General features: G+C 38.7%; 1 long non-coding RNA gene across 1 annotated transcript; it reads left to right on the forward strand.

Annotated features, from left to right (window-relative positions):
* Nucleotides 1-19575: 19575 nt before the first annotated feature.
* Nucleotides 19576-22595, forward strand: LOC118168286. The gene is made up of 2 exons (XR_004751464.1): nucleotides 19576-19962; nucleotides 22043-22595. It is a non-coding gene; the product is annotated as an uncharacterized LOC118168286 (long non-coding RNA).
* Nucleotides 22596-23209: the final 614 nt, after the last annotated feature.

Raw genomic sequence — 23209 nt, forward strand, 5'->3', positions numbered from 1 at the left:
ATAAAAGCTGTTTTTAAGAACAAACCCAAAGTCTGGATGCTTCTCCACTGTCCTTAAACACTGCTAATGTTTATTATAACAACCGCCCACTGTGTGCTGAGCATGTGAAATCCTATCTGCACAACCTGGATGATTTGGTAGCCACAGCAATTCCAGAAGAATGGATATAGCAACAACATATGTCTGCTCAAGAAGCTTTCTGTTCCTTTAGCAGTCATGATGTTTCAGCAGAGGGAAATTCACAAGGACCTGTTTCTGCTTCCCTGCGTGCTCCTAGCGGGGTTCCTGTTTTCTATTTGTCTTGATAGAAAGCACTACTCCCCTCCCTGCTGCTACTCACTGATACGGGGATATTATCTCTCCCTCTGGTGCATAGGCATACAGCTAACAAGCTCACATAAGGCTCATAGCCTTACCCCATAACTCCCTCTAGTTTAGAAAACACAATTCCATACATCTGCTCGAGGTAATGCACGGAATTGAGCAGGGTCATTTTCATGCTCAGAAGAACCTTTACAATGCAAGGCAAGTTATATCCTAAGCATTGTAAAGCCTTCTCCGAGTTCTCTTGTACATGAAGGGACAACAATGTTGATTTAACAAGCTGTTGAGGCTCTGTCCAGTTTTGTGAGAACTCTGAGGAACACGGCATGGCCTGTACTTGGCTATTGGTCACCAACTCAGTAGCACCTGATCCAAACCAACCCTGGCTGGTAGGACAACTGCAGGAAAGCACTTTCCAACCAGGCCACTTCTGCTTGTCTGTCAGAGCACAGCTCCCCCTTTTTCCTCTAGCCTCACTAGAAGTGAAGACTATAAAGGCAGCATTAAAAATTGGTTTTCCTTTTCTCTGATAAGCAGGGTGTCTCAAAGTCCGTAAGATCAGCCATCTGGAAGAAGAAATCTAAGGTCTTAATCCGTTATGGCTCCCCTGCTAACAAACAAAGCTGACAATGGTTTGGTGTCCTCTACAAGTACTGTCTTCAAAAGACCTCCCACTTGTACTGTCAGTTCAGTACAATACTTTGGTTCCCATCCTCCACTACGGCGTGGTTATGTATTCTCTGTTGTAATAAAAAGCTGTCATGTTTCACCCTAGAGGTGGCTTCTCTTCATATCAAGATCCTGTAATGAACTCTGGGAATCTGCAGGCTGAAAGACCGTACAAATGTACGTCATTCTCACTACAAAGAACTGTCTCAAAGAGCAATAGTTTTGGGATGTTTGAGGTTTTTATACTTAATTAAACAATTCCTTCAGAACTTGAAGCAGAAGCCTTTTTTTTTTTTTTTTTTTTTCCATTGTTGTTATTATTTTTTTTTTTTCTAAAGGATTGTTTCAAAGAAAGTTAGCTTAGAACATTAGTCACTGCTGTCAGCTTCTGTCAGCTTCATTCCCCTGTGACAGGATCTGAAGGCCTGTGTGCAAAGCGTCGTACCTATCCCTGTCCTAAATATGCATCAGTGGTTACCTGAAAGGCTGTGGATGAGAAACTGCTGTCACCTCGTGAGTAATTGGAACAAGGAAGGAGGACACTGTGTGCACTGATTTGACAAAGGATTAACCTGTCTCCTCTACTGTAAAGTTGTAATGGGCTCATTCATTACTCATAGAGCTCCATGACACTTCACATGCCAGGAAACGATGCCTCTGGTTTACTCCAGGAGGTGGTCTGCCAAATGGTTAGGAAGGAAGGGATGGGAGCCAGACAGGAGTGGTGGAGGAGAGCTAGGTTAGATAATGATAATTAATAGTGATACTTAATGGGATAATAATTAACTGCTTTTACACAATGTTTTAGAGGTTTCAAAGTGCTATAAAAACATTAATTAACCTTCACAATTACCCTTTTGAGATAGGGAAGTTTTGCTGTCCACCAGGACATTGTGATTTGCCCAAGAAGTCCATATGCTTTGAAACAGGAAAAAAAAAAGGAAAAAAAAAACACACAAAAAAACAAAAACACAACAAAACACCTTTCTGATTGTGGTGTGCATGTGTATTTTGAAAAACAAGGCTGTGCAGAAGTCATTCAACCCCATCCCAGATGTGTTCACCATGCTGTAAGTGGCTGCTGTTCAGGGGGCTGGCAGTCATCACAGAGGGGAGCCCAGGACCCGTTCTGCAGGGCAGCAGTGGGGAGCTGATGCTGGCTCGGACAGCCAGTGCCTGGACACATTTTCTCCCCTCTAGCAGAGGCATGCAGCACACGTAATTGCCCATGCTCCACTCCATCAGCCTCCCCATATCAGGAGGCTGGCCCATTTCCCTCCACTTAAAATTTAATCAGAGATTTTACTGCTCATCAACAGCTTAACGGGAGCAGTTAGAACTCTGAAACTTTGCATATTTTGGCTTAATTACTGCTAACAGACAGATGCCACTTTCAAACACTCTCCTTCCCAGCCCTTGCTCCCTGCAGCTGCTCAAACCTGGAACATAAATTCATTGGTTAAATAACCAATAAGTGGCAAAATGATTAGGGATTACTGGAAAGACAGAAACCTCCTCATTTCTGCTTGATGTTTTATTTTTGGTTATCTGCACTAAACTGCAGTTTGTACCTCCCATTTGGCGTGATAATATTATCCCTGCTCTAAAACAATAGGTAAATGGAGACAGTAACCTAGAACTGGATAGATCTTGAAGAGTCAGCACATATTGCTCCATTATGTGATTCACATGCAGAAGCAGCAACCTGCAGCAAGCTAATTCCTCCTGCCCCTTCTCCAGATAGACTGGCTTCCATTGGCTTCTTTTTCAGGTGTCAAGCTCCTCCTTTGACTGTGGGGTTGGATCAACAAACAGTTGCTTTAAATACAGAAGAAAATGTCACAGTGATTTGTGATCAGGAATTAAAATGGGCTTGAAGATGGCTGTTACTGGGACACAGGAGATGCATTCATTTGGGTCAGACCTATTACTAGTCTCCTTCTCTACTCACTTTCCATTGCCTCCATAAAACCAACCTTTAAGAGAATTTCTCTGGACTGAAGAGGTAATACAACTAATACACTGAAAGAAGAGCCTGATGTTCCACTTCCAAAGTTTTCGCTGAAGAGTGAAATCCTGTCAGCACTTCTTTTCATATGACAGAACTATCCCTTGAAACACAGGGAGAAAAAATGATCTTTCTGCAGATCTGAATTTTCTGACTAAGGGTTAAACTTTTTGGAATGCAGACCTTGTGTTGCCCTTTATTTATAATGAAATGTGAGGTCAAGCTAGGTCTTAGATCAAATGTCTGCACTGGCATCAATGCTTTTTCCAAAGTAGTAGTCAATTTTGGATAGAGATTTTAACTGAGCTCCAAAGAGAAAACATCAAGTCAAAAGCCATTTATATATTAGCACATGGCTGGATGCATGATCAAACAGCAGACCCAGGATCTCTCAGTGTCTGTTGAAAAGTTTTCTTTGTTTCCTAGAAATTGAGGATATTTTCAATGAGTTTTTTATAAAATAATACCAGTTAGGTAACCAGATTACTTTGAATACTTGCTCATGTCCATAAGCTACCCTGGAAAAACAAACCAGCAAAAGACAACAGAATTTTCAACCAAATCACAGCCAAAACCTGAGTTCAGACCAAATCCTAGTCCATGTCAGTTTAAAATTTTGCAAAGTAATTTTGTCCTGTTCATTTGCCTTGACAGAAACTGAGAGGAGAGAGACTGCAGTTTGTTCTGTCTGTTCTGCCTTTTTATGTACACTGAGGAGAAGAGACAACAAGAAATTCCGAGTTAAGAGCCTGTGAAGAGTTCATTACTGCATTGTGAAACAGATCCTGAATGCCACCATGCTGCCTTTGTTTCACCTCAGTGACTTGAGAGATGAGATTGCATCTCGCCAGTGCAGCAGAAGTAGTTCTTCAGCACTTACTTCTTCACCTGCCCGATGTAAGGGATGGCAGCAAAGTCTCAATCAGAAGCAGTCCTGATTCTGTCCTCTCTTGGTATATAGTCAATAATGAGTCAGCAAGTAAAGGTCCGGTAGATGGTGCTCAAGACTGTGCAGCAAAATCCAAGGCTCTGTAAGGTTAATAAACTCATCGCACACTTCAGATGGTTTTCATTGTTCGGCTCTAACTCAGCTCTTATCCAGCAACCCCCCATTTACATGGGGTAAGAGCTCCCAGACTCAAGACTGCTCCTAACTTTGATAGGGTCAGCATCAATATAACATTAAAAAACAAAACTGCCTTTCAGATGCTGTATTCCCATTAAAGATTCAATATAGAAGAGGAGCTTCTTCTTTTTTTTTTTTTGTTTTGTTTTTGTTTTTGTTTTGTTTTTGTTTTTGTTTTAACTTCTAATAGCTTGAATTTTCTGAGGAGGCTCTAAGGCTTGCACCAACAGTTGTCAGCAGCTGTTTCCTTTGGTCTGCTTTTCTGGATTTCCCCCTGCCCATTGCAAACATATTTTTAGAATCAGTGAGACAACCTTCTTTCCTTTCTCACCATGGCAACTGTTGGCAGTAGAGCATGTGTCTTTACAGCTTTCTTTTCAAAACATGGTAAGGCTGACTAGAAGTATAGTACGTGTCTGTGGATTTCAGAGCACAATGATCTCTGCATTGCATACTTACAGCTTCAGGCTTGGCTAAGCTATATCTTCTTTTATGGATAAAATATTATTTTTGTTCTTTAAGCGATAAGGAAATAGGGGTTCATCTGTTGTTGCCACAAACTTGCTTCATGACCTTGACCAAGTTGTTTAATCTATCCTCTCCCCCTTCTTTCCTATTTATAATGTGGAGACACTTCCTTACCTTTCAGGTTGCTGGGAAGGTAGACTTGTTAATATATGTGAAGCTTTCTGGAACTACCACGATAAAAGCACTTTAAATGTCACAATTCATTTATATACCTATCTCACTGACATCAGGTAAAGACATCCATTGAAAGAAAGGACATATGTAAGTCAGCATTTTGACAGACCTGTAACATCATGAACAGCTATTTAGTTCTCCAGAATATTCTCCCTTCAATGAACAAGAGAGCTTGTGAATTCTGCAGCAATTACTTGTTCTTTTGCAAAGCATTCTTGGGGGTTTTATTTTTAGATATGGGAATAAAATGGCTCAATTTTTCCCCTTGTTGTCTCCTATCTCAGCAAGCAATAAAATGTCAGCACTGTGGTAGGTAATGGGAAGGAAAAACACCTCTATTGACTGAACAGAGTTATAGCTGAATATTTTCATGAACACTCCATTTGTGCTTTAAGCACGACAAACACTGCAGGTAAAAGATATCTGAGATAAAGAATGAACTGAATACAAACAAAATCATTCATCAAATGGGAAAATGCCATTATTCAGAAGGGAGAGGTCTACAGACCACAGCTATTTGCTGTACTTTATTTTGCAATACTACATTTGACAGGATCAGGTAAAAGATGGATACCACGTTTGACAAACAGGAAGGTATGCAAAAGTAATCTACCCCATCACTGAATTTAAACTGTGAAGAAACATGCTTGAAAGAATGCTATACCACAGGTTTCCTAATTTGGATGAGGAATATAATTAGAATTAATGAGGTAAATTGTGGCTCCTGATTCTGAGTGTTCAGCTTAGAATTCCAGGATGTATTAAACAGGCTCCAATCATTAAATCCTAAGTTAAACCACATTTCACAAAACTCACTCAGACCAATCTTGCCTCTAATTAACATGGGCAGGTTGAAAAGGTACCTTAACGTTATAATTGCAAAACCAGCTCATCTAGGAACTAACTCATGTTTGGAAACAAATGCAAGTACCTAGTGGTAAGGGCAGGAATTCAAATTTTGGCACCTGCTACTCCTCCTGTCTATATAAGCAGCTGACCGCAACCAGTTTCTGCCTAACCGATGGCCAGCCTTTTTGACATATAACATTATTCCCTGACTCCTTGCTTTTGTTGAGTCTGTCCTCTCTTTGCGACATTCCCATTTTTCTTTCTGACACTCTTTTTCAGCTGTCTGTGGAGTCAGCAGCAGTAGCAGAGAAAGAAGCAGAGAAAGGAACTCCCTCAGGCCTGTTCCCAAAGAGTTGCATAAGATGGGTCTTTTACATGTCTGATTATCAGCACTCAAACTGTTTTAACAAATCTGCAGCATCTTGTAGAAAATCCTAGCAGGTCACTTGTATCTTTCATCATAACTGCAAGCCCTTCAGTTTGACCATATGGGTCACACAGTTCCAGGCTCCCTTTAAAAATTGCCTAGATGGAAAGCGCACACAGTCCTTTGAGACTGAGGGTTGACGAGGTCTGTCAACAGCTTTGAAATTTCCTGTCTAAATACCTGACCTAACCTTTTCAATTTCTTTCATGTAGCACCTGAGAGCTACGCTTTAGAGATCAGAATAGATCTTGCCATACATCATAGCTACCATCAGGTCTTTTGATGAAGAAGAAAAACAATTTATACAGAAAATACAGAATCCAGGATTTTCCTATTGGACATGTATGATGGCACTAGCACTGTATTTTCCCCAGAGACTACATGACTTCAGACTTCTGCATGGCTGCATTCAACTCAGCTGGGCTCTATGTTCGTGATCAAAGGAGTAAGAAAAAAACAGCTAGCTGGAATAGCCAAAAATTTCCTGGCATGTTAATGTGGATCCTGATCACACAGCAGGGGTGGTGTAGGGGGGGCTGCACAAGTCTGCACAGCTTCTGCCTTCCTACTGAGCTGTACTCATGGAGTGTGTAATTAATTGCTACTGTTCATTTGTTTGTACAAATCAATGGATTTGCAAGTGAGTGCCACCCAGTGACAGTTTAACAACTGATACCAGACAGCTAAGGCAAAGTTTCCTTCTGAACAGCAAAATAAACTTTCTTTCAGCTCAGCCCAGGCTCACTTACTGCAGTTGGTCTAAACTGCACCACCCGTCACTATGTGCCTGGGTACTCCGGGAGATGCTTATTCAATAGACTCTAATTAAGTCTTATTTTGTTCGAAAAGATAAACAAAAAGACTTCCTTAGTTTTGGGGGGAAAAGAGGGAAAGAGCTTCTGGACAGAAAAAAAATCTATTCTTCATTTTCATCAAGTGCCGTTGAACCTTGCTGCCATCCGCTTCCTGCTGAGGCCCTGCTTTTCCACTCCAGAGAGGAAAGTAAGCACATGCTTAGCATGTGTTTTGATCCCTGCAGTTGAAGTCAATCACACACTTAAATGCTCTCCTGAATCAATGCACTCTCCCACATCCAAATTCTATAACATATTGAAGTGTGTACTGCCATTTCCATGAACAAGCATATTTGGCGCAAAAGCTTTTATTAAAGTTGTGTTAATATTTTATTAGCTGTTAGATGGTGGAATGAAGATACACTTTGCACTTGCTACAGGCAGATCTGGGGACTCTTTGTAGGTGTTTGGGAATACATGAGTTGATCCAATTTTAGTATTAAGAATCACAGAAAAGTTTTCAAGTGAGTTAGAAAACAAGGAAATATTAAGAAAAATGGAAACTTGTAAATTGCAAAAAAAAATCAATATAGCTAAAGCAGTAGTTGAATACAGTTGAAATCCTTGCTACTGAATCACTACAATCCATTCTTATTGAAAATGTTATATATCTCCATTTAGAAGCAATAACTCCTATTAGGTTTAATTACTTTTCCCTATAGCTAAGGGATATACAGTTTCTGCACCTGATTCACCAATGTATTAATCCAGCTTCATGCCAAAATAACTGCATTGAAATTAATGATATTATAACAGCAATGAAGCAACAGCATTGTCTGATAGTCTGCCAATTCAAGGACTGCAGCAGCAATGATTCCTAATGCTCTTTATCTGTTGAGCCAGGTGGTAGAAGTATGAATTTCAGGCCCTCAAACTTAACCTGAGCTTTCTGAAATAGCCACAAAAAGCTACAAAACCTTGAATTCTGAGCAGGGAAGATGGTAATCATCTTATATTGATAAAATGCCTTTCATCCAAAAATACTTAAATGCAGTAAGCAACTTTTCACACTATATAAAAGGAATAATTTTACCTGTCAGTGAAGTGGGAGGTAATAGTTATCTAAGAGTGTACAAAAAACATTCCTTTAGATCTTTGGACAGAGAGGTGAAATTCAGCCTTGTGCCTGCAGCTAGCACAAAGCCCACCCACTTCACCCAGCTGATACAGATTTAAGGAGCTAGAGGAAAAAAAAAAAAAAAAAAAAAAAAAAAACAAGAAATCTTCTGAGTACCTGGGCAACCAGTTAATAAGTACTGACTGAAGCTATATAGTAGGAAAATAATTCCTTTATTGACAGATTCCTCTGGTTGTATGTCTGAAAGTAGTTTTGCTCCTTATTACCTCCATGACAGTTCTCCTGGGAATGTAATAACTCACCATTCCTCTGCACAACATGTATGAAATCTGCTCAGACCTCTTGCACATTCACATGCCTGCTAGTATAAAACCACTGACTCTCACAGTTCCTGCTTTCTGAAGCCTCTTCTACCTTCCCCCGTTTCTTAAACACTTATTGCATTCACCATTGTCAGTAATCTTGTTTGGTCCCATACAATTAATCCTGAATGAATAACTAAAACCACACAGATCATAATATTTGTAGAAGAAAAAATTAAGAGATCACATTCAAAATAGAACAGATGCCCTTTGAACTGAGATCTGAAAACATGCATATGTATTAGAAGTAACAGAGATGCAGGCAAGGCTTCTGTTTGTTACTTTAGCTGCACAGTGACTGTCTTACCAACATCTGAGGTTATAACAGGACACTGGATCTGTGACAATAATTTCAGCTATAATGCATTGGCATAAAGACAACTGCTCTCTCTTGCTCTTTTTCCAGCACTAAGCAGCTCTGAGGGTGTTTCATTTAAACTGTAAGAGGTCACAGTCCAAGAAGCATGCTGTAGCTCACTCAAGCCAACATTTGTGATCACTGATCTTCTCTGAGAGTGAACTTCACAGCCCAATCATTGAAAATCTATTTTTCTAGGTCATTGGAGGTAACTGTATTGTGAGAGCAATCTGTCTGGGCAGAGATTTGAGGTGGAATATTGTACTTCAGGTGCCCAGTGAAACCAGTGAAGAAGTTTTTACATCCTGTTTTGCTGAGTAAGTAGCATTGTTGAATTTGTCTGTGATTTCAAACCCATGTATAGTGATCGACGGTAGTTAACTCAGGGCTGGGGAAGGAATGAACACTCAGCCAAAGGTAATTAAGCATGAATCCAGGGACAAGGGTGTGCATTTCTCATACATGAGATCAATAAAAACTGTTGTGCAGATACAAAGACATTGTTAAGTCCTCTTTTCTGATTTGGACCTCAGGCCCTTTATCCCTTACAACCCCTCCCATCCTTATAGTGAATGAATGAAGCACAGCCTTAAGTTTTTCCATAGACTTGTGGTACTTTCTGTTGCTATTGCCTTTGGCATTTTTTTCAAATGACCTTGAACAAACTTTCTCTAGTAAACCAAAATTCTCTTCCCATCCCTATCATATTAGCTACTAGTCTTATCAGCTTGGTTTAATAACCTCATGACTACTGTTTACAGCTGCTTTAAATAGACTGAGTCCACTTGGAGGTCATCATATAAGCAAAGGGCTGTGTCTGTGTATGCATGCATACATTTAGGAAAGTGTAGAAGCTTCATGACCTTCAGTTTAGCTTTCACAGACTGAAACAGTACTCTGCAGCAAAAGTCACAGCTAGTTTAAAGCAAAATCCCATTTCAGTCTTCCTTAACTTTGGCTTGGAATATTCATTTGGCCTTTTAAATTACTTGCTGATGAGGTCTGAAGGCATTTAATTTCTCTCGGCCTCTGCCTCCTCATCTGTAAAGGAGAAGAATGAAGAGCTTTGCCTTTCTGCATCAGGTACTTGGGCATTTGCCGATTGAAACGGTTATCTAACAGTTGGGACTTATTACTGAGATTTGATGGGCTACTGAGTAAGAGAGAGGATTAGTTCTTGATGCTGATGGAAATGAAGGTCAAGATTTCTTTCCAAAGAGTTAAACCAGCAATCTCTATCAAGAGAGAAACTGTAAGGGAAGCTCCTTTGATATATGCACAAAGAATACCTTTCCTAGGATACTCTGTGACTCATGAGTCAGTGTTGCAAGCAGCTTTTCCCCCTCCTGCAGACCAATGAGTTATCAGCTTGCAGCATCTCCTGAAATACATTATACTATGTGAAATTAATACACGCTGCCTTTTTTATTATGACTTACAATTGATCCTGGCTTATTTATAGCATATGAAAGTAAAATGCCGTGGAGTGTGTCCTATTTGTAATTACTTCCAAAGGCTTTTATCAGTGCAAAGACCTAGCTGTTAGAGAAGCTATGAGCACATTTCCTTCAGGGAAAATATAGTCTTTCTTTTCCATTCTAAACCTAATTCTTGCATTATATCCTTGCTGTAAATTGAGATGATAGACATGAGCTAAAATATGGTCAGTGCAGCTGCCATAGTTTGCTGACTTCCAGCAAATGTTCACCTGAAACATTGTCCACAGACTTAAACCAAAAGGACCACATGGAAAAAAAGTGGAAAACCTGCAGTGATGGTAAAGAGGGGAAATAAATCTCAGAAGACACTGAAGCAAGGGAACTAATGAATTTTTCCTTAGGTGTCCACTTCTTGTTTTTTCATATAGATCACTGGATCTCAACCTCTTATAAAAGTTTCTGTATTTTTGCTATCTTCAATGTGTTTCCCATGCATCCACTAGAAATGCTTGCTTATTCACTCTGATCTTGCACAACCTGTAACAGAGCAATTAAGTACCTGCAAAGCTATCCATGCTGTCACATTATTGGATTGACACTATTTTGGATTTCTTCCAGATATCAGATTCATGAACATCCATGGACTCAAAGGTCCATACTCCAATAAACTCCTACAGACAATCTTCCCAATAAGACATCTTCTCCAAGAATGGCGTTTAGATTTAATTTGTGTTTAGATTCAATTTTTGGATGGGACTGCTGCTCCGGCCTGGAAGAAAAATATGCTGGACATAATTTGAGAGTATTTTTTTTTTCTTCCCTTCTCTGAGGGGAGACAGGTCAATTTTGAGCACCTAAATAAGCGTTTTAGAGTGAATTTTATATTGTCACTGTGTTAATTGTTTTAATCTGTACATTTACTGAAATGTAGACAGCGGTCCTAATAAAGAAAAATAAGCCCTGATCCAGGAATTAGCAGAAAGCAAGTGCAGTTCTGATTCTCTAGTCAGTAGTGTGGCACAGTCCTTTTGCTAGGAATTCCTCACCAAAACAAGGATTACCATCCTGAAGACACTGGAACTATTGGTACCAAGTGGCTTCCCAGAGCAGACCACAGTTTTGATCCAATATCTACTCAGGATTAAAAAGATGTGTGAAATTCCTGGCTGAGAATTAACAGAAGTGTGATCTGTCCTGCATTAAACAGCCTGGTCAAATGAATAAATTCCATATATAGTCAGTAAAGTTTACTAGACATGGCTGAAAAAAAAGATGTGGTGTTAGGTTATGCTTTTAGTGCTGTCTAGTGCTGCATGTGACATTACTGCACTTTCCTACTATATCAGGAAATGATATATCTTATCATATATCTTTGACAATGCAAACAAATGTTTCATTCTACCTTTGGAAATTGGCAAGTTGTTTCTTCAACAGTTGAAGAAAACCCAGAGTGAATTATGTTTACAGTCATTGTTCCATTCTTACAGAAACAAAAAAGCCTAAATCCTTGGACAAGAACAAGATTGGAGGGAAGAAAAACTTGTTTATTGAGTAGAAAAAAATGCATCAAAGAAACAGTCTTCATTTAAAAAAAGACGTGGAAGGGAACAGAATAAATGAAGTTTTAATTAAGTTTTGTGTTTAGCAAGGTTTGTGTCTTTCACCACCATAAATATCAATTTTCTCTACTGCATCCCTCAGCATGGTTTGTGGTGATTTTGATGAATATGACTAATTGTCTCAATGGTTTTATCTGACATGAGTGCTGTTTCCTTATTTCCTTACATAACACCTTTGGGATATCATTATCCTATTCCTCCTCAAAAGGACAGTAAATCAGAGCTATTAGGCATAAACCCTTTGAGAAGTAAAGGGCTGTGTATTCAGATGAAGGAAAGCAGGCTAAGTTTATAACAAAAAGAGGCCAAACTTGTCAAACAGTACACATATGTACACATACTCAAGAGGTCTCTTCCAACCTAGACTGTTCTGTGATTCTATGTACACATGCATTGAAAACGTAAGATGTCTCTAGTTCTGTTTGAGTAAGAAGTAATTACCTCACCTTACCTCTTTTCAAGAGAGATACGAATTTTGAAAGACAGTTTCACACTGTATTGGACTATATATAGTCAACTGGGCAGTATTATCAGTATTACCAGCTTTCCATTGTGTATTTGAACTGTTTACTGGCATAATTATGAAGCTGGCAAATCAATGTATCTTATGCAGTTGAACGTGTAGGTTCAAATCAAGTCTATTGACTCCAGCAGTTATTCACAGTTTTCCATGGGATGAAATCAAAATATGACCCTTTAGGATTTCATTAGTGCTCAACTACAAAGTACAACCAGATCCCAGTGAAAGCTGGAGTAAAACATGCTTCCCCCCAGAAAAAATGTACAGAACTAAATAGATATGCATGTTTTAAATCTAATTTCATTACATATGTAGAAAATTTTAAAATTTGTCTTGAAGTCTAGATAAAGCATTTTATACAATTGCATTCTCATCCAAAACAAAGAGGTTTGCTAATCAACTAAAAAGGACTAAAGTAACACAAGAAAAGATTTGCAATAGAAGTCCACATATGACCTTGACAAATTTAAAAGCTGGTTTTGGGAGATACTGAGAAAGAGGGATGCAGCTGCTGATAACAGGTCATAAAACAGACAGGAGAATTATGACTCAGAGATGACTTCAAGAGATATAAGGAACAAAGAACTTGTATTCTTAATGTGATCAATGTTACAACTTTCTTCATAAAGACATTTGTCAAAAAATCGGTAGGCTGTAATATTAATGCAGACATATAATAACTGATTAGGATAGGGTAGATGAAGAAAAGGAAGGACTTTTGCCATGTATGTCAAGGATGCTTACATGATAAAACTCTTTAGGAGATTAAAAACAGGTCTCTATAGTAGAATTCTATAGGTCAATAAACCAAAATCATATAGATTAGGCCTTTTGTGAGTAAATAACAGGTTATCTATGCACAAGACAAAACAATAACAGAATTTCATGTACACAGATATGTTGGAAGAAAAAAATGGGGGGACAGAGGATGGAAGTACAGTACTTACTGTAACAAAGTTCAGAAGATACTTCTTCCCAAGTCTACTTGGAACATTTCAGTTAGCTGTACTAAGCAATAAAGATGTCCCTTTCCCTAATATATACAATTGAACAAGTTCTTCAACTGCTCTAATAATTCTTCATAGATAAAGAACATGGAAAGAAGCCTGAGCAAAAATGATAGTGATAACATTTGATAGCCACAAGGGAAGGATTGAGAACAAAAACAATGGACTTTAAGAAACTAAGTGTGGGTCTGAATCACTTCAGTGAGTGAGAGCTGAATGATAGGTAGTACAGAGCTAATAGAATGTTACGCTTCATATCTTTATTTTTTCCCTTCAGAAGTTCAAGTCAGCTTATCCTGGTGAATTTTACACTAAATGACTTGGAGTGGGCTGCAGCAATTGCAGATTTTTAAGTTATCTTTAATAATTCATGCAAGACAAGTAAGGCATCAGAAAGACCAGAAAAGGCATATCTTCAAACAGGGGAAAGGAAAGCTGTGGAATAAGGCTAGAAGCTTACTACCAGGTTCCCAGGATACTTAAATACAATATCAAAATAATACTTGTAAATATTGGAATTTTAGTATAGAAACAAATACATAACAAGCATTTGCTAAAAGTATATCAAGTTACATCTACATACATACCTTATTTAACAAGGTAATAGGCTTTGGAGGATAAGAGAAAAGTACCAGAAGGCACCATAGTGAAACTTGAGTAATAGCTCTGATCCTCTATAGCTCTTAGTTAGAGATGAGAAAGATGCACTAAAATAAGCTGTCATACAAGTGTAGACTTGATTAAAAAAGACACCTAGAGAGTTATTACCAGAATCAGCTGCTTCCTGAGAGACAGGGAGTCAAGCCTGACATCACAGCCAACAGGGCAAGGACCTCACCAGCCAGGATCCAGTGCTGCAGCACCCAAGCAGGACAGCCAGGTTAAGCCAAGTCTAAATCAGCAGGCACATCTGTGGTGACAAAGCAGATCCATAGCCAAGCCAGGAAGCCAGCCCACAGACCACATCCAATGAGGGCAGCCAGGGTCAGACATAATCTGAATTCACGCTATAGGTCACGAACAGCAAGACTCTCAGACAGACACAGCTACATCTGGCTTGTACTAGTACTTACCTACTACATCTCAAGAAAGACATAAAAGCCCCCTGGCTGAGCTTAAATAGAGCCCTGTTGCCTATAGGCCCAGGTGAGGCTGGTTCCTCTTGTTAGTGCTATTAGGCTGAGTTGTGCCCTCAAAGCCCTGACAGTTGATAATGTTCTCTGTCAAAATGGTAGGAACTAATGTGTGGATGTAGTCTGTCCTGTCCAGTATGCTATACCTGAATGACTGAAAAAATAAAATCCTTAATTAAAGTTGTACATAATACTTCATGATGGTGATAGGATGAGAACTGGAACATTTTCTGACACAGTAGAGGAACGGTTTGAAACAACAGAATGCAATTTAACAAAGCCAAGTGCAAATTTCTAAATTGCTGTGACTAATCTAAGATAGCAATCCTGAGCTCTTGCTAAAATCAACAGAGAGAGGAAATCATAGAGAGAGGAATCAACAGAGAGAGGAAAATGCATAGAACAACATAGTACGCTGCCCCTCAGCTTAATGAATGCAAACTCCTTGGTATTATTAGCTAATGTAACAGCTACTTAATAGAGCAAGGTGTCCACAGAAGCCCTAACCATAGTTACCTCTTTTAGACTTTTAGAATTATCTTGTGTTAGATAATTTGCAACTAGGTAGTAAATAGAGAAATCTGAATTTGAAAAAGTCTAATGGCTGGTGATTGCAACTGACAGAAAAACAGCAAGTGCTTAATTTTAGGCTGTTGAAAAAATATGTATTTATTTATTTTTTCTCTGAAATATTCTTTTGGACAAAAAACACGGTGAGGCAAACACCACTCCATGTTTTCCTCTACCTCTGTACCAGTGCTATACTTAAAAGGCATACGGACAGTTAAATTCCAGTTTATTGGTCTTGTGCATGCCACTGTGCTGTATTTTTGATAGTGCCACAACTTTCCATAGCATTGGCATGTCCCAGACACAGGAATAAATAGATAGTATTTTTCTGTGCCAATGTTCTGGCTATGTGAAATGACAGAAGTGTGTAGTAGGCATTTTTTATATGCAGAAGAGCCTTGTGTGTGCTGCAATGCAGAATACTAGCAGCTATAGACATAAATGGGTAGAGTTAGTTGCATGGGAAATGTGCATTTTTATTTTTGTCTCAGCTGTTTTTTTGAAAGATGTCAAGGCATCATGATACAAGGACAACGCAGTCTCTGAGCTACAAGAACTATTTTTGAAAAGCTGTTGGTAGAGGAGGGGCTTCAGTCTCCTACATCGAACAGCTTGTACCATTATGTATGCTATCAGATTAATTTGTATTACCCAAATTGCTTTAACTATTTTTAGTGCCCAGGAAGTTTTCTCCATCCTTCTTCATAAACAAACCAACCCTGTCTGACACTAAAATACTTCTGCAGTCACTAAGCAGTGCATTCTGGAGAATGTGAGAATATGGAGAATGCAGTGCATGCAGGGGAAAATCTGAAAACTCCTACCCTTCTCTTCCAGACACCCCTATACACAGAATATTAATCACAACTGTGTCATTCTGTTTGTAATGTTTTGCTCTGAGGACATATAAAACTATATTCAAACAAAGCTCAGAAGATGAGCTCTAGGGATTCTTACGGTAAAAACAAGCCTTCAGTGGAATTAAAACAGTGATGCATCTTGCATTGCAACAGATGAAAACATTCCAGGACTACTGCTGAGAAAATGCATGAAACAGAATAAAATAGACCATGAATCACATAAAATTCTATTTAAAAATTGCCACACCATTTAAAACTGATTTTTTATTTCTGTTGTTGTAACATGCAATAAATAGTGTTGTTTCTAGACCTATGCCTTTGGTTTCAGTGAGCACAGTTGGGGAACACTGTAAGGGTAAATGTCACACCATCTGGAACCTGCAAGGGACTTTGGCTCCACACTCAGATTGTTGCATAGTGTGTTTAAAGTAAATAAGTAAATCTTAGCAATGAATTGCCTGTGAATCTTTTTCCCATTATATTGCTTTCATTTTATCCATTCCCCAAAGTCTGTCTAATTCAGGCACTAAAGCATGCGAGGTAAGTGAAAACTAAGATAAATATATATATATTATATCGATAATATATATTAATGATATAATAAGGTTATATATAATATATAATATAATATGTAATATATATAATATATTATAATATAATTATATACATAATATATTATAATATAATTATATATATTATATTGATAATATATATTAAAAGCACCATTTGATGTTTTAATAATCTACGTAAAGTCTATATAGGGGAGAACTACTGATATTGTTCAGGTATAAATGCATCAGCTCTCATGGATTTAATGCTAATTTATAGCAATGATTAACCTGGACAATATATGTAAACACTGCCAGGCTTCCAATAGAAATCAAAGAACAGTCAGATGTCGTGCATTTCACTAAAAAAAAAATTTATCACTGCACACTACTCGGAGGTGTAGAAATAGATTAAAATCTTGAGGAAAGATGCAAATGAAGAATTCTTCTAGCAATGGAAGACTGCTGTTTAATGCTCAAGACCTTAGGGTTCTTAAGTTTGTAATTTACCCAACAAGAACAGACTCCTCATACTAAGAGATTTTTTCTTTGTTTATGTCCTTCTGGACAAAATAACTCTACTGAAATGTTGTGTTACGAATGTTACATGATGTCACTGCCCTATGGCTTGTATAATAACATGAAAAAAAAAAAAAGAGAGAGATCATTAACTCATTTTCTTCTTTTCCAAGATGATTTGGTGCTATACATATGCATATACATTTGGCCTCATGCTAAATAAAGAAGTATATTCAGTGCATCTCAAATAAACCACTGTAAAACTAACACAAAACTTGCACATTTCCAGCTCTCCTTAAATATCTTCATAATTACTAGTATTATAGAAAGGTCCTAAATAGCCAAGACATCTCTGCTTTCCATGTGAGGAAACTACTACGAAGAACTCAAGATTCATCATTCCAAAGTTTATTCCTACTTTGTGATTTCTTAGTTTCAGAACTGAGCTCAAGGCACTCAGATCACCGCACAAAGCTGCGGGCCACTCAGAGCTGCCATTGGAGTTAATGGGAGATGGACCTACTCAGTAAACCAGCGATTTGTGTCTCAAATTCTGTGCCCTAGGTTAAAAGCTGACTCAGTAAGAAGGCCACTTTTCTATTTCAAATTCTTCAGTAAAAAGTCTTTCCAGTTTCTGAATTTGTCTTTTATGTGAAATAGACTATTCTGCTTGTTGCATGCATGTGTAAACTTTCTTGGAGATACTTCACAAACCAGCTCCCAGAAGAACTTTCATGAGGCAAAATTCTAATTTAGGATATGTTACAATTCCATAGCTAATTTTATTTCTACCTTTTTGGGAAAAGAAAAAAAAAAAAAAAGTAAAACCAAAATATGATATTTGGGGAGAAAAATAGCTAAATGTCATGGGAAGTTACACATTATCTGTACACATCTTTATTAAACTTCCAATATATACTTTGAATGTCCCATTCTTTTATTTCCTCCAGTGTCTTTTCGCTTATTATTAGAATGAAGACAGATATTGAAAGGCCAAAAAGGTACAGTTGTGCCCCTTTCCTATTGCCAACAGCCTTAGAGTTGATATTGCTTTTCTCTAGATTTCTCTTCCACTAATGTCATTTTTTTTTGGACTTTAACATAAAGGAAAACGTGGTGCCCAGCTATTTGATGGAGGAGGACAGAGGGCATGCTTCATGTGTTGCTGCATGTTGCATGAAAAAGCAGGAGTAATATTTACCAAGTCCTAGATAAAAGTGAATTTAAACAAAGCTCTGATAGTTAACCAATTTGAGAGCAAATGAGTCGTTGCACATTGAGGCTGTTGTTGATGATGGTGCGTTGTGTTTGTGATAGTGTCTCCCTCAGCGCTTTTGATTGCTATTAATGCAGTCATGGAAATATTTTCAAGAATTGCTTCATATGGCCCTGGCAGAGCAAAGAGAAAGGGGGAAGAAGTCTGCAAAACAGCAGAACAGATCCTGCTGCAATAGAGTTAACTCCGAAATTTAGCTACCATAGTTTGGCTACAGAGCAGGATGTGTTCAACTGCTTTTTACTCTATGCAGATTATTCATCTTATTTGTCAGATAGTAAAACAGAGATAAAATGCTGAGACTGCAGCAGAGGCTGTAATGCTCTTGGTAAGCTGTGCTTACCAAGCATCATCATCTCTGAAGATGTTTTCTTCTTCCCTTTTTGATTTGAACGAGAGCTAAGAGATGTTTTTGTGTTTCAAACCAAACACGAAGATCTATATAACTGTACATAAAATGCACTTCACCTCTTTTCCAACTCTAAAATATGTGCATTTCTGCAGCTAGTCTCTCAGTGACTCCAGGAGGTGGTCTTCTATTTAGCACTAATGAGGGCTGTAGGAGGAAGCCTCCAAAAGCATTTCCTACTCTGCCATCAACTCCCTGTTGTCTGCGGGTGGATCACTCGGGGCATAGCTGCAACATGTAGCCAAGTACAGCACATAGATTCCAAGACGTTACATTCACATTGCTCTGCTTAGGCAGGAGCTGAAAATCATGAAATCTGAAAGGAATCTGGCCACATCTGACATTGTTGTGCCAGGCCTTGTAAATTCAGTCTTTCAACATTACAGCTTATTTGTTCAGAGGCTGTGCTGGAAATACTGTTTCTGGTTCTCAAGCAGCCATGAACATCGCTACCTCAAGGAGGTATGTTTCACACTTCATTGCACAGTGCAGACATGCCAGCAATCTGCCTGAGCCTTGAAATCCTACCTGTAAAGCAGGGACAATGGTTTGACCTATAAACTATAAAGATGCAGTAAGTAATACATTTTGACAGTACTGTAAAGTTTCCCTAGAGCTCAATATAGCGATGAGGGCCAGATGAATAATGCAGATGTTTGAGCACTGATGCAAAACTGCACAGAGTCCTAAATTTGATTCCTTAGAGCTAGTGGATGCTTTTGAAAGCATCAGTGATTTTGCCAAATTCTAAGGTGAATTAAGGGCAGCACTGGTGTCAGGGGTGGGAGGACACTCGCAAGCATTAATGTCCCAGATCAGCCTCACCAGGGACCCCTATCTGCCACGCTCCCACTGCCCATAGGCCCATGGGCTCTATTTCAGCTCAGGCTTGGAGCTTTGCTTCTTTTCTGAGCTGTGCGGGTGCCTGCCTTCAGCCCTGTCTGGGTCACTCAGCCTTACACCAAAGCTCTGTCTCCTGCAGCTTTTCTAGGGGCTGGGCATGCCTGGGGTTGTTGCAGGTCTTATCTCTGACTCAGCCCCTGTGAGTCATGCCCCTTGGTATTCCCACAGCTTGTGAGGGTATCTCCTTGGACTCTGCTTGGATCCTCCTAGCTTTTGATGAGCAGCTAGCCCCTGCTGCTCCTTAACAAGTAGTGCTAGGTTCAAGAGATCCACCCTATCAGATGCCATGCACAATTATTCAGCTGGCTGCCTGCACTGACTTTCAACCAGAATTGGTTGGGCTGCTTTCTCTGGGTCACTGAATGGTTGAGAAATGAGTTAACACCAAAGACCCTGAGAGAGGTAAGACATCAAAGGCTTCTAATGCTCAGGTCCTGATGGTCCCGAACTAGAAATAACAATTATTCATGCTCTCAATTTTATGATGAGGCAGGATTGTTCCTTTGCAAGCAGAATTTATGAGTTTGTGTGGTGGGGAAGACAGAAACAGCCTCCTGACTTTGGACACAAGTAGGTATTTCACCAAATGTAGTAGATGTTGAATTATGAGGATTCTGCAGGATGGAAAGTTGACATTAGCCTGCTTGGAGCATATGGAGATAAAGCACTTGCAGCTTCCATTTCAGTGGCGTGCTTGCAGTGGTACTGCTGAATGCTGAACTGGACTGACTCTGCTGTGCTGTAGATACATCGCACACACAATGGGTTTTACATCTTCAAGGTGCTTTTGGGATGTAAGTTAACCAGTAGCATTTTGATAATAAGAAAGAAGAAGAGACAGAGATTAGAAAGATCAGAATTATATCAGTAGCAGTGAATAAATGTTCCAACTGTTTTTCTGATACAGTCTCAAAGACAGCAAAGAACCAGGTAAAATATAGCACTGATAAGAAAAGTCTGTCAGTCTTTAGGTTAGTTTGTGATGATAGCATCTGGAGAAAGGAAGGTGAGAAGGAAATCTAACATAATTTCTACCATGCTCTCATAGTGTATTTTCTGAAAAAGAAGGAAGAGATTTTTAAAATTGGTAAAAGTACTGGGAATTTAATTCTTAGAGACTGAAGATCTGTAGTTATCCACAGAAAAATGTGGTGTAGAGTTGCACTACAAATTACTAACAATTAATCCTACATTGTATATCACTTTTAAGATAAAGACACATTGCTTATTCATTTTCTGTTTGTGAAACTACCAATGATAGTGGTTTGCTATTATATCAAGACTCTAAGCATTTTGTGTAGTTCATCAGACTTTAAAATGGTGCCTGATTTTTAACTTAATCTAGTCTGAATTCCAAACCATTAATCAGGAGGTAAATTTTTCTGTCTATGTATTTGTTATTTTATGGTGTTACTGGTGGGAGAAGATAACAGGGTTAGTGGGGAGTATTTGTTTGCTGCTTGTTTACACACTCCATGGATATGACTTTTCCTAGTGACTATTCCTTCTATTAAGGAGAATTACCTGCAACTGTGTACACAAACTTTTCAATAAGTTAAAATTTACGTCAAAAGCAGAGATTTACACCTGCCCTCTTTTGCACAAAGAAACAGTTTCTTGACTCAGTTTCTTGACAGGTTCTACAAGCTATTGGGCCAATGGATGAAGTTAAACCATAATAATTGCTCCATTGATTTTAAACAGAGCACACCATGATGATTTAATGGAGACCCATTACCATAAACCTATGATTCCTACTGTTGCTTCTTTCTATGCCTCAGCTCTTATTTGCTTTTCACTAAAACTAGACAGAATATTGCACAAAGCCACCACAAAGCTAGCTCTTCCTATCAGACATCTCAGTTTCTCCATCTGGTATTTTATGTCAATTAACAAATTAGAGCATGAGTGACAGATGTAGAAATACTAATTAGACCTTACTTCCCCCTCTCTTTGGAAGGGCTCAGTTTGTAATGAAAGTGCATTTAAAAGTGCATTGAACATGTTAGGTAATCCTTACAGTTTCTCTACAAGGTATCAATTCCTCCTTGTTTGCTCATTTTGCACATCAAGAGATTGATGGGAATTAGGTGTCTGTCTTAGAGCCTCATACAAGATGAGGTTAAGTGATATCTCTTCTGTAGTGGCATGCTTATACACTGAGAGCTTTTTGCTGCCCATGCTAAACTTAAAAGCCAAATTTCCAGGACAGGGTTAGTGGCATTAAAATACAATTTTGACACCAAAACATATAATCCTTGCTATTTCAAGAGTTTTGCTGTGTTTCTGTATGTAGTTGCTCACCCTTGTGTGTAGTTACTCCTTTGCTAGTCCTCTACTTTTGTTAACGCTGTTTCTAAAGCTGTATGTTCTGGATTACTTTAGAAGAGAAAGGTCTTAAGCGTGCTAAATTCATCAATGTTCTATAGGATGTATTTTCTGCTGCAGTAGTCACTTTGTCTTACTTAACTCTCCTTCAGAGGCAGCAATCTCTACCAAATGAGGAAGCGACTTACCTGAAAATCTGTAGAGGTATATGCATCTTTGAACAAATATAAAAATCATGACTGCACTGGCGAGATAACCAGGAGGATTAAATGTGTACCAGCTTACTGTTTCACAGGAGAACTTCAAACTTGGTCTCTAGCCTTCCCTCAAACAATCTACTCTAAGATACCAACTCCAGACAAAAAAAAAAAAAAAAAAAAAAAAAAGTTTTCCTAGCTTCTTCCAGAAGCTATGTGCAGGGAACTGAAAGATGGCTAGAGAGGTAACTAGCCCAAAGGAAGACATGCTTTCAGCTTTCTCTGAGATGCCCCCAGTCCTCGTCACTGTCTGGTTTCCCTGTCAGACAGATTTAGTGCAACGAACTTATAACTCCTGGTAAAGAGACTAGACATAAACCTTCCCGTTTGTTGCATGATGGAATTACTCTGCTGTAAACGAGCAATGAATAAATGTACTAAAAGAAAGCATCACTTTTTGTGGGTTCACATAGTATACAATAAAAATATATGGTCCCCCAGTTATAAAATCTATCAAAGTTTTTCAACAGTCCCATATTTTTTACATGCCTTCACAACTGCGAGCAGCTGCCTCTACATATGTTCCTTGATTTTATGCCCACATTACAATGGCATCGAAGCACTTCTAGCTGTGCAGGCACATTTTTTATCCACCCCCAGCCTTCTGTTGCTGGGACAGTAAATGCATTTGATGGAAGAGAAATGGGGGCATGAGGGTAATATAGAGTATGTGGCACAAAGCCTCTAATAGAGGTTGACAGGATTAAATCATAGATACTTCCTACCCAAACTACGGCGCAATGTTAAGCATTCGGTCAAACATATTCACTCTGTAGGCCTGTTCTATAAGAAGCCTTGTTTACCTTTCATGATGGGATAGAATTTTATATAGTGGCTATAGTATAAAAATCTCAAAACACTTAAATGGATTTTTTATGATGGCCACTTCTCTCATAGCTGAAGCATAGGCACCCCCAGAAAAGAACACAACAGATGCTTTTTAGGGGAATATGTGAGGATACAGGGGTATCATTTTTGGTGGCATATGGTGTTCTCCTTACAGTGGAAGAGTGGAAAGAGTGTTCTTCAGGTCTCATTCACACAGGTTTTTAGTAAACAGACTC

Source organism: Oxyura jamaicensis, chromosome 5 (genome assembly GCF_011077185.1).
Source record: "Oxyura jamaicensis isolate SHBP4307 breed ruddy duck chromosome 5, BPBGC_Ojam_1.0, whole genome shotgun sequence".
Classification (NCBI taxonomy): Eukaryota; Metazoa; Chordata; class Aves; order Anseriformes; family Anatidae; genus Oxyura; species Oxyura jamaicensis.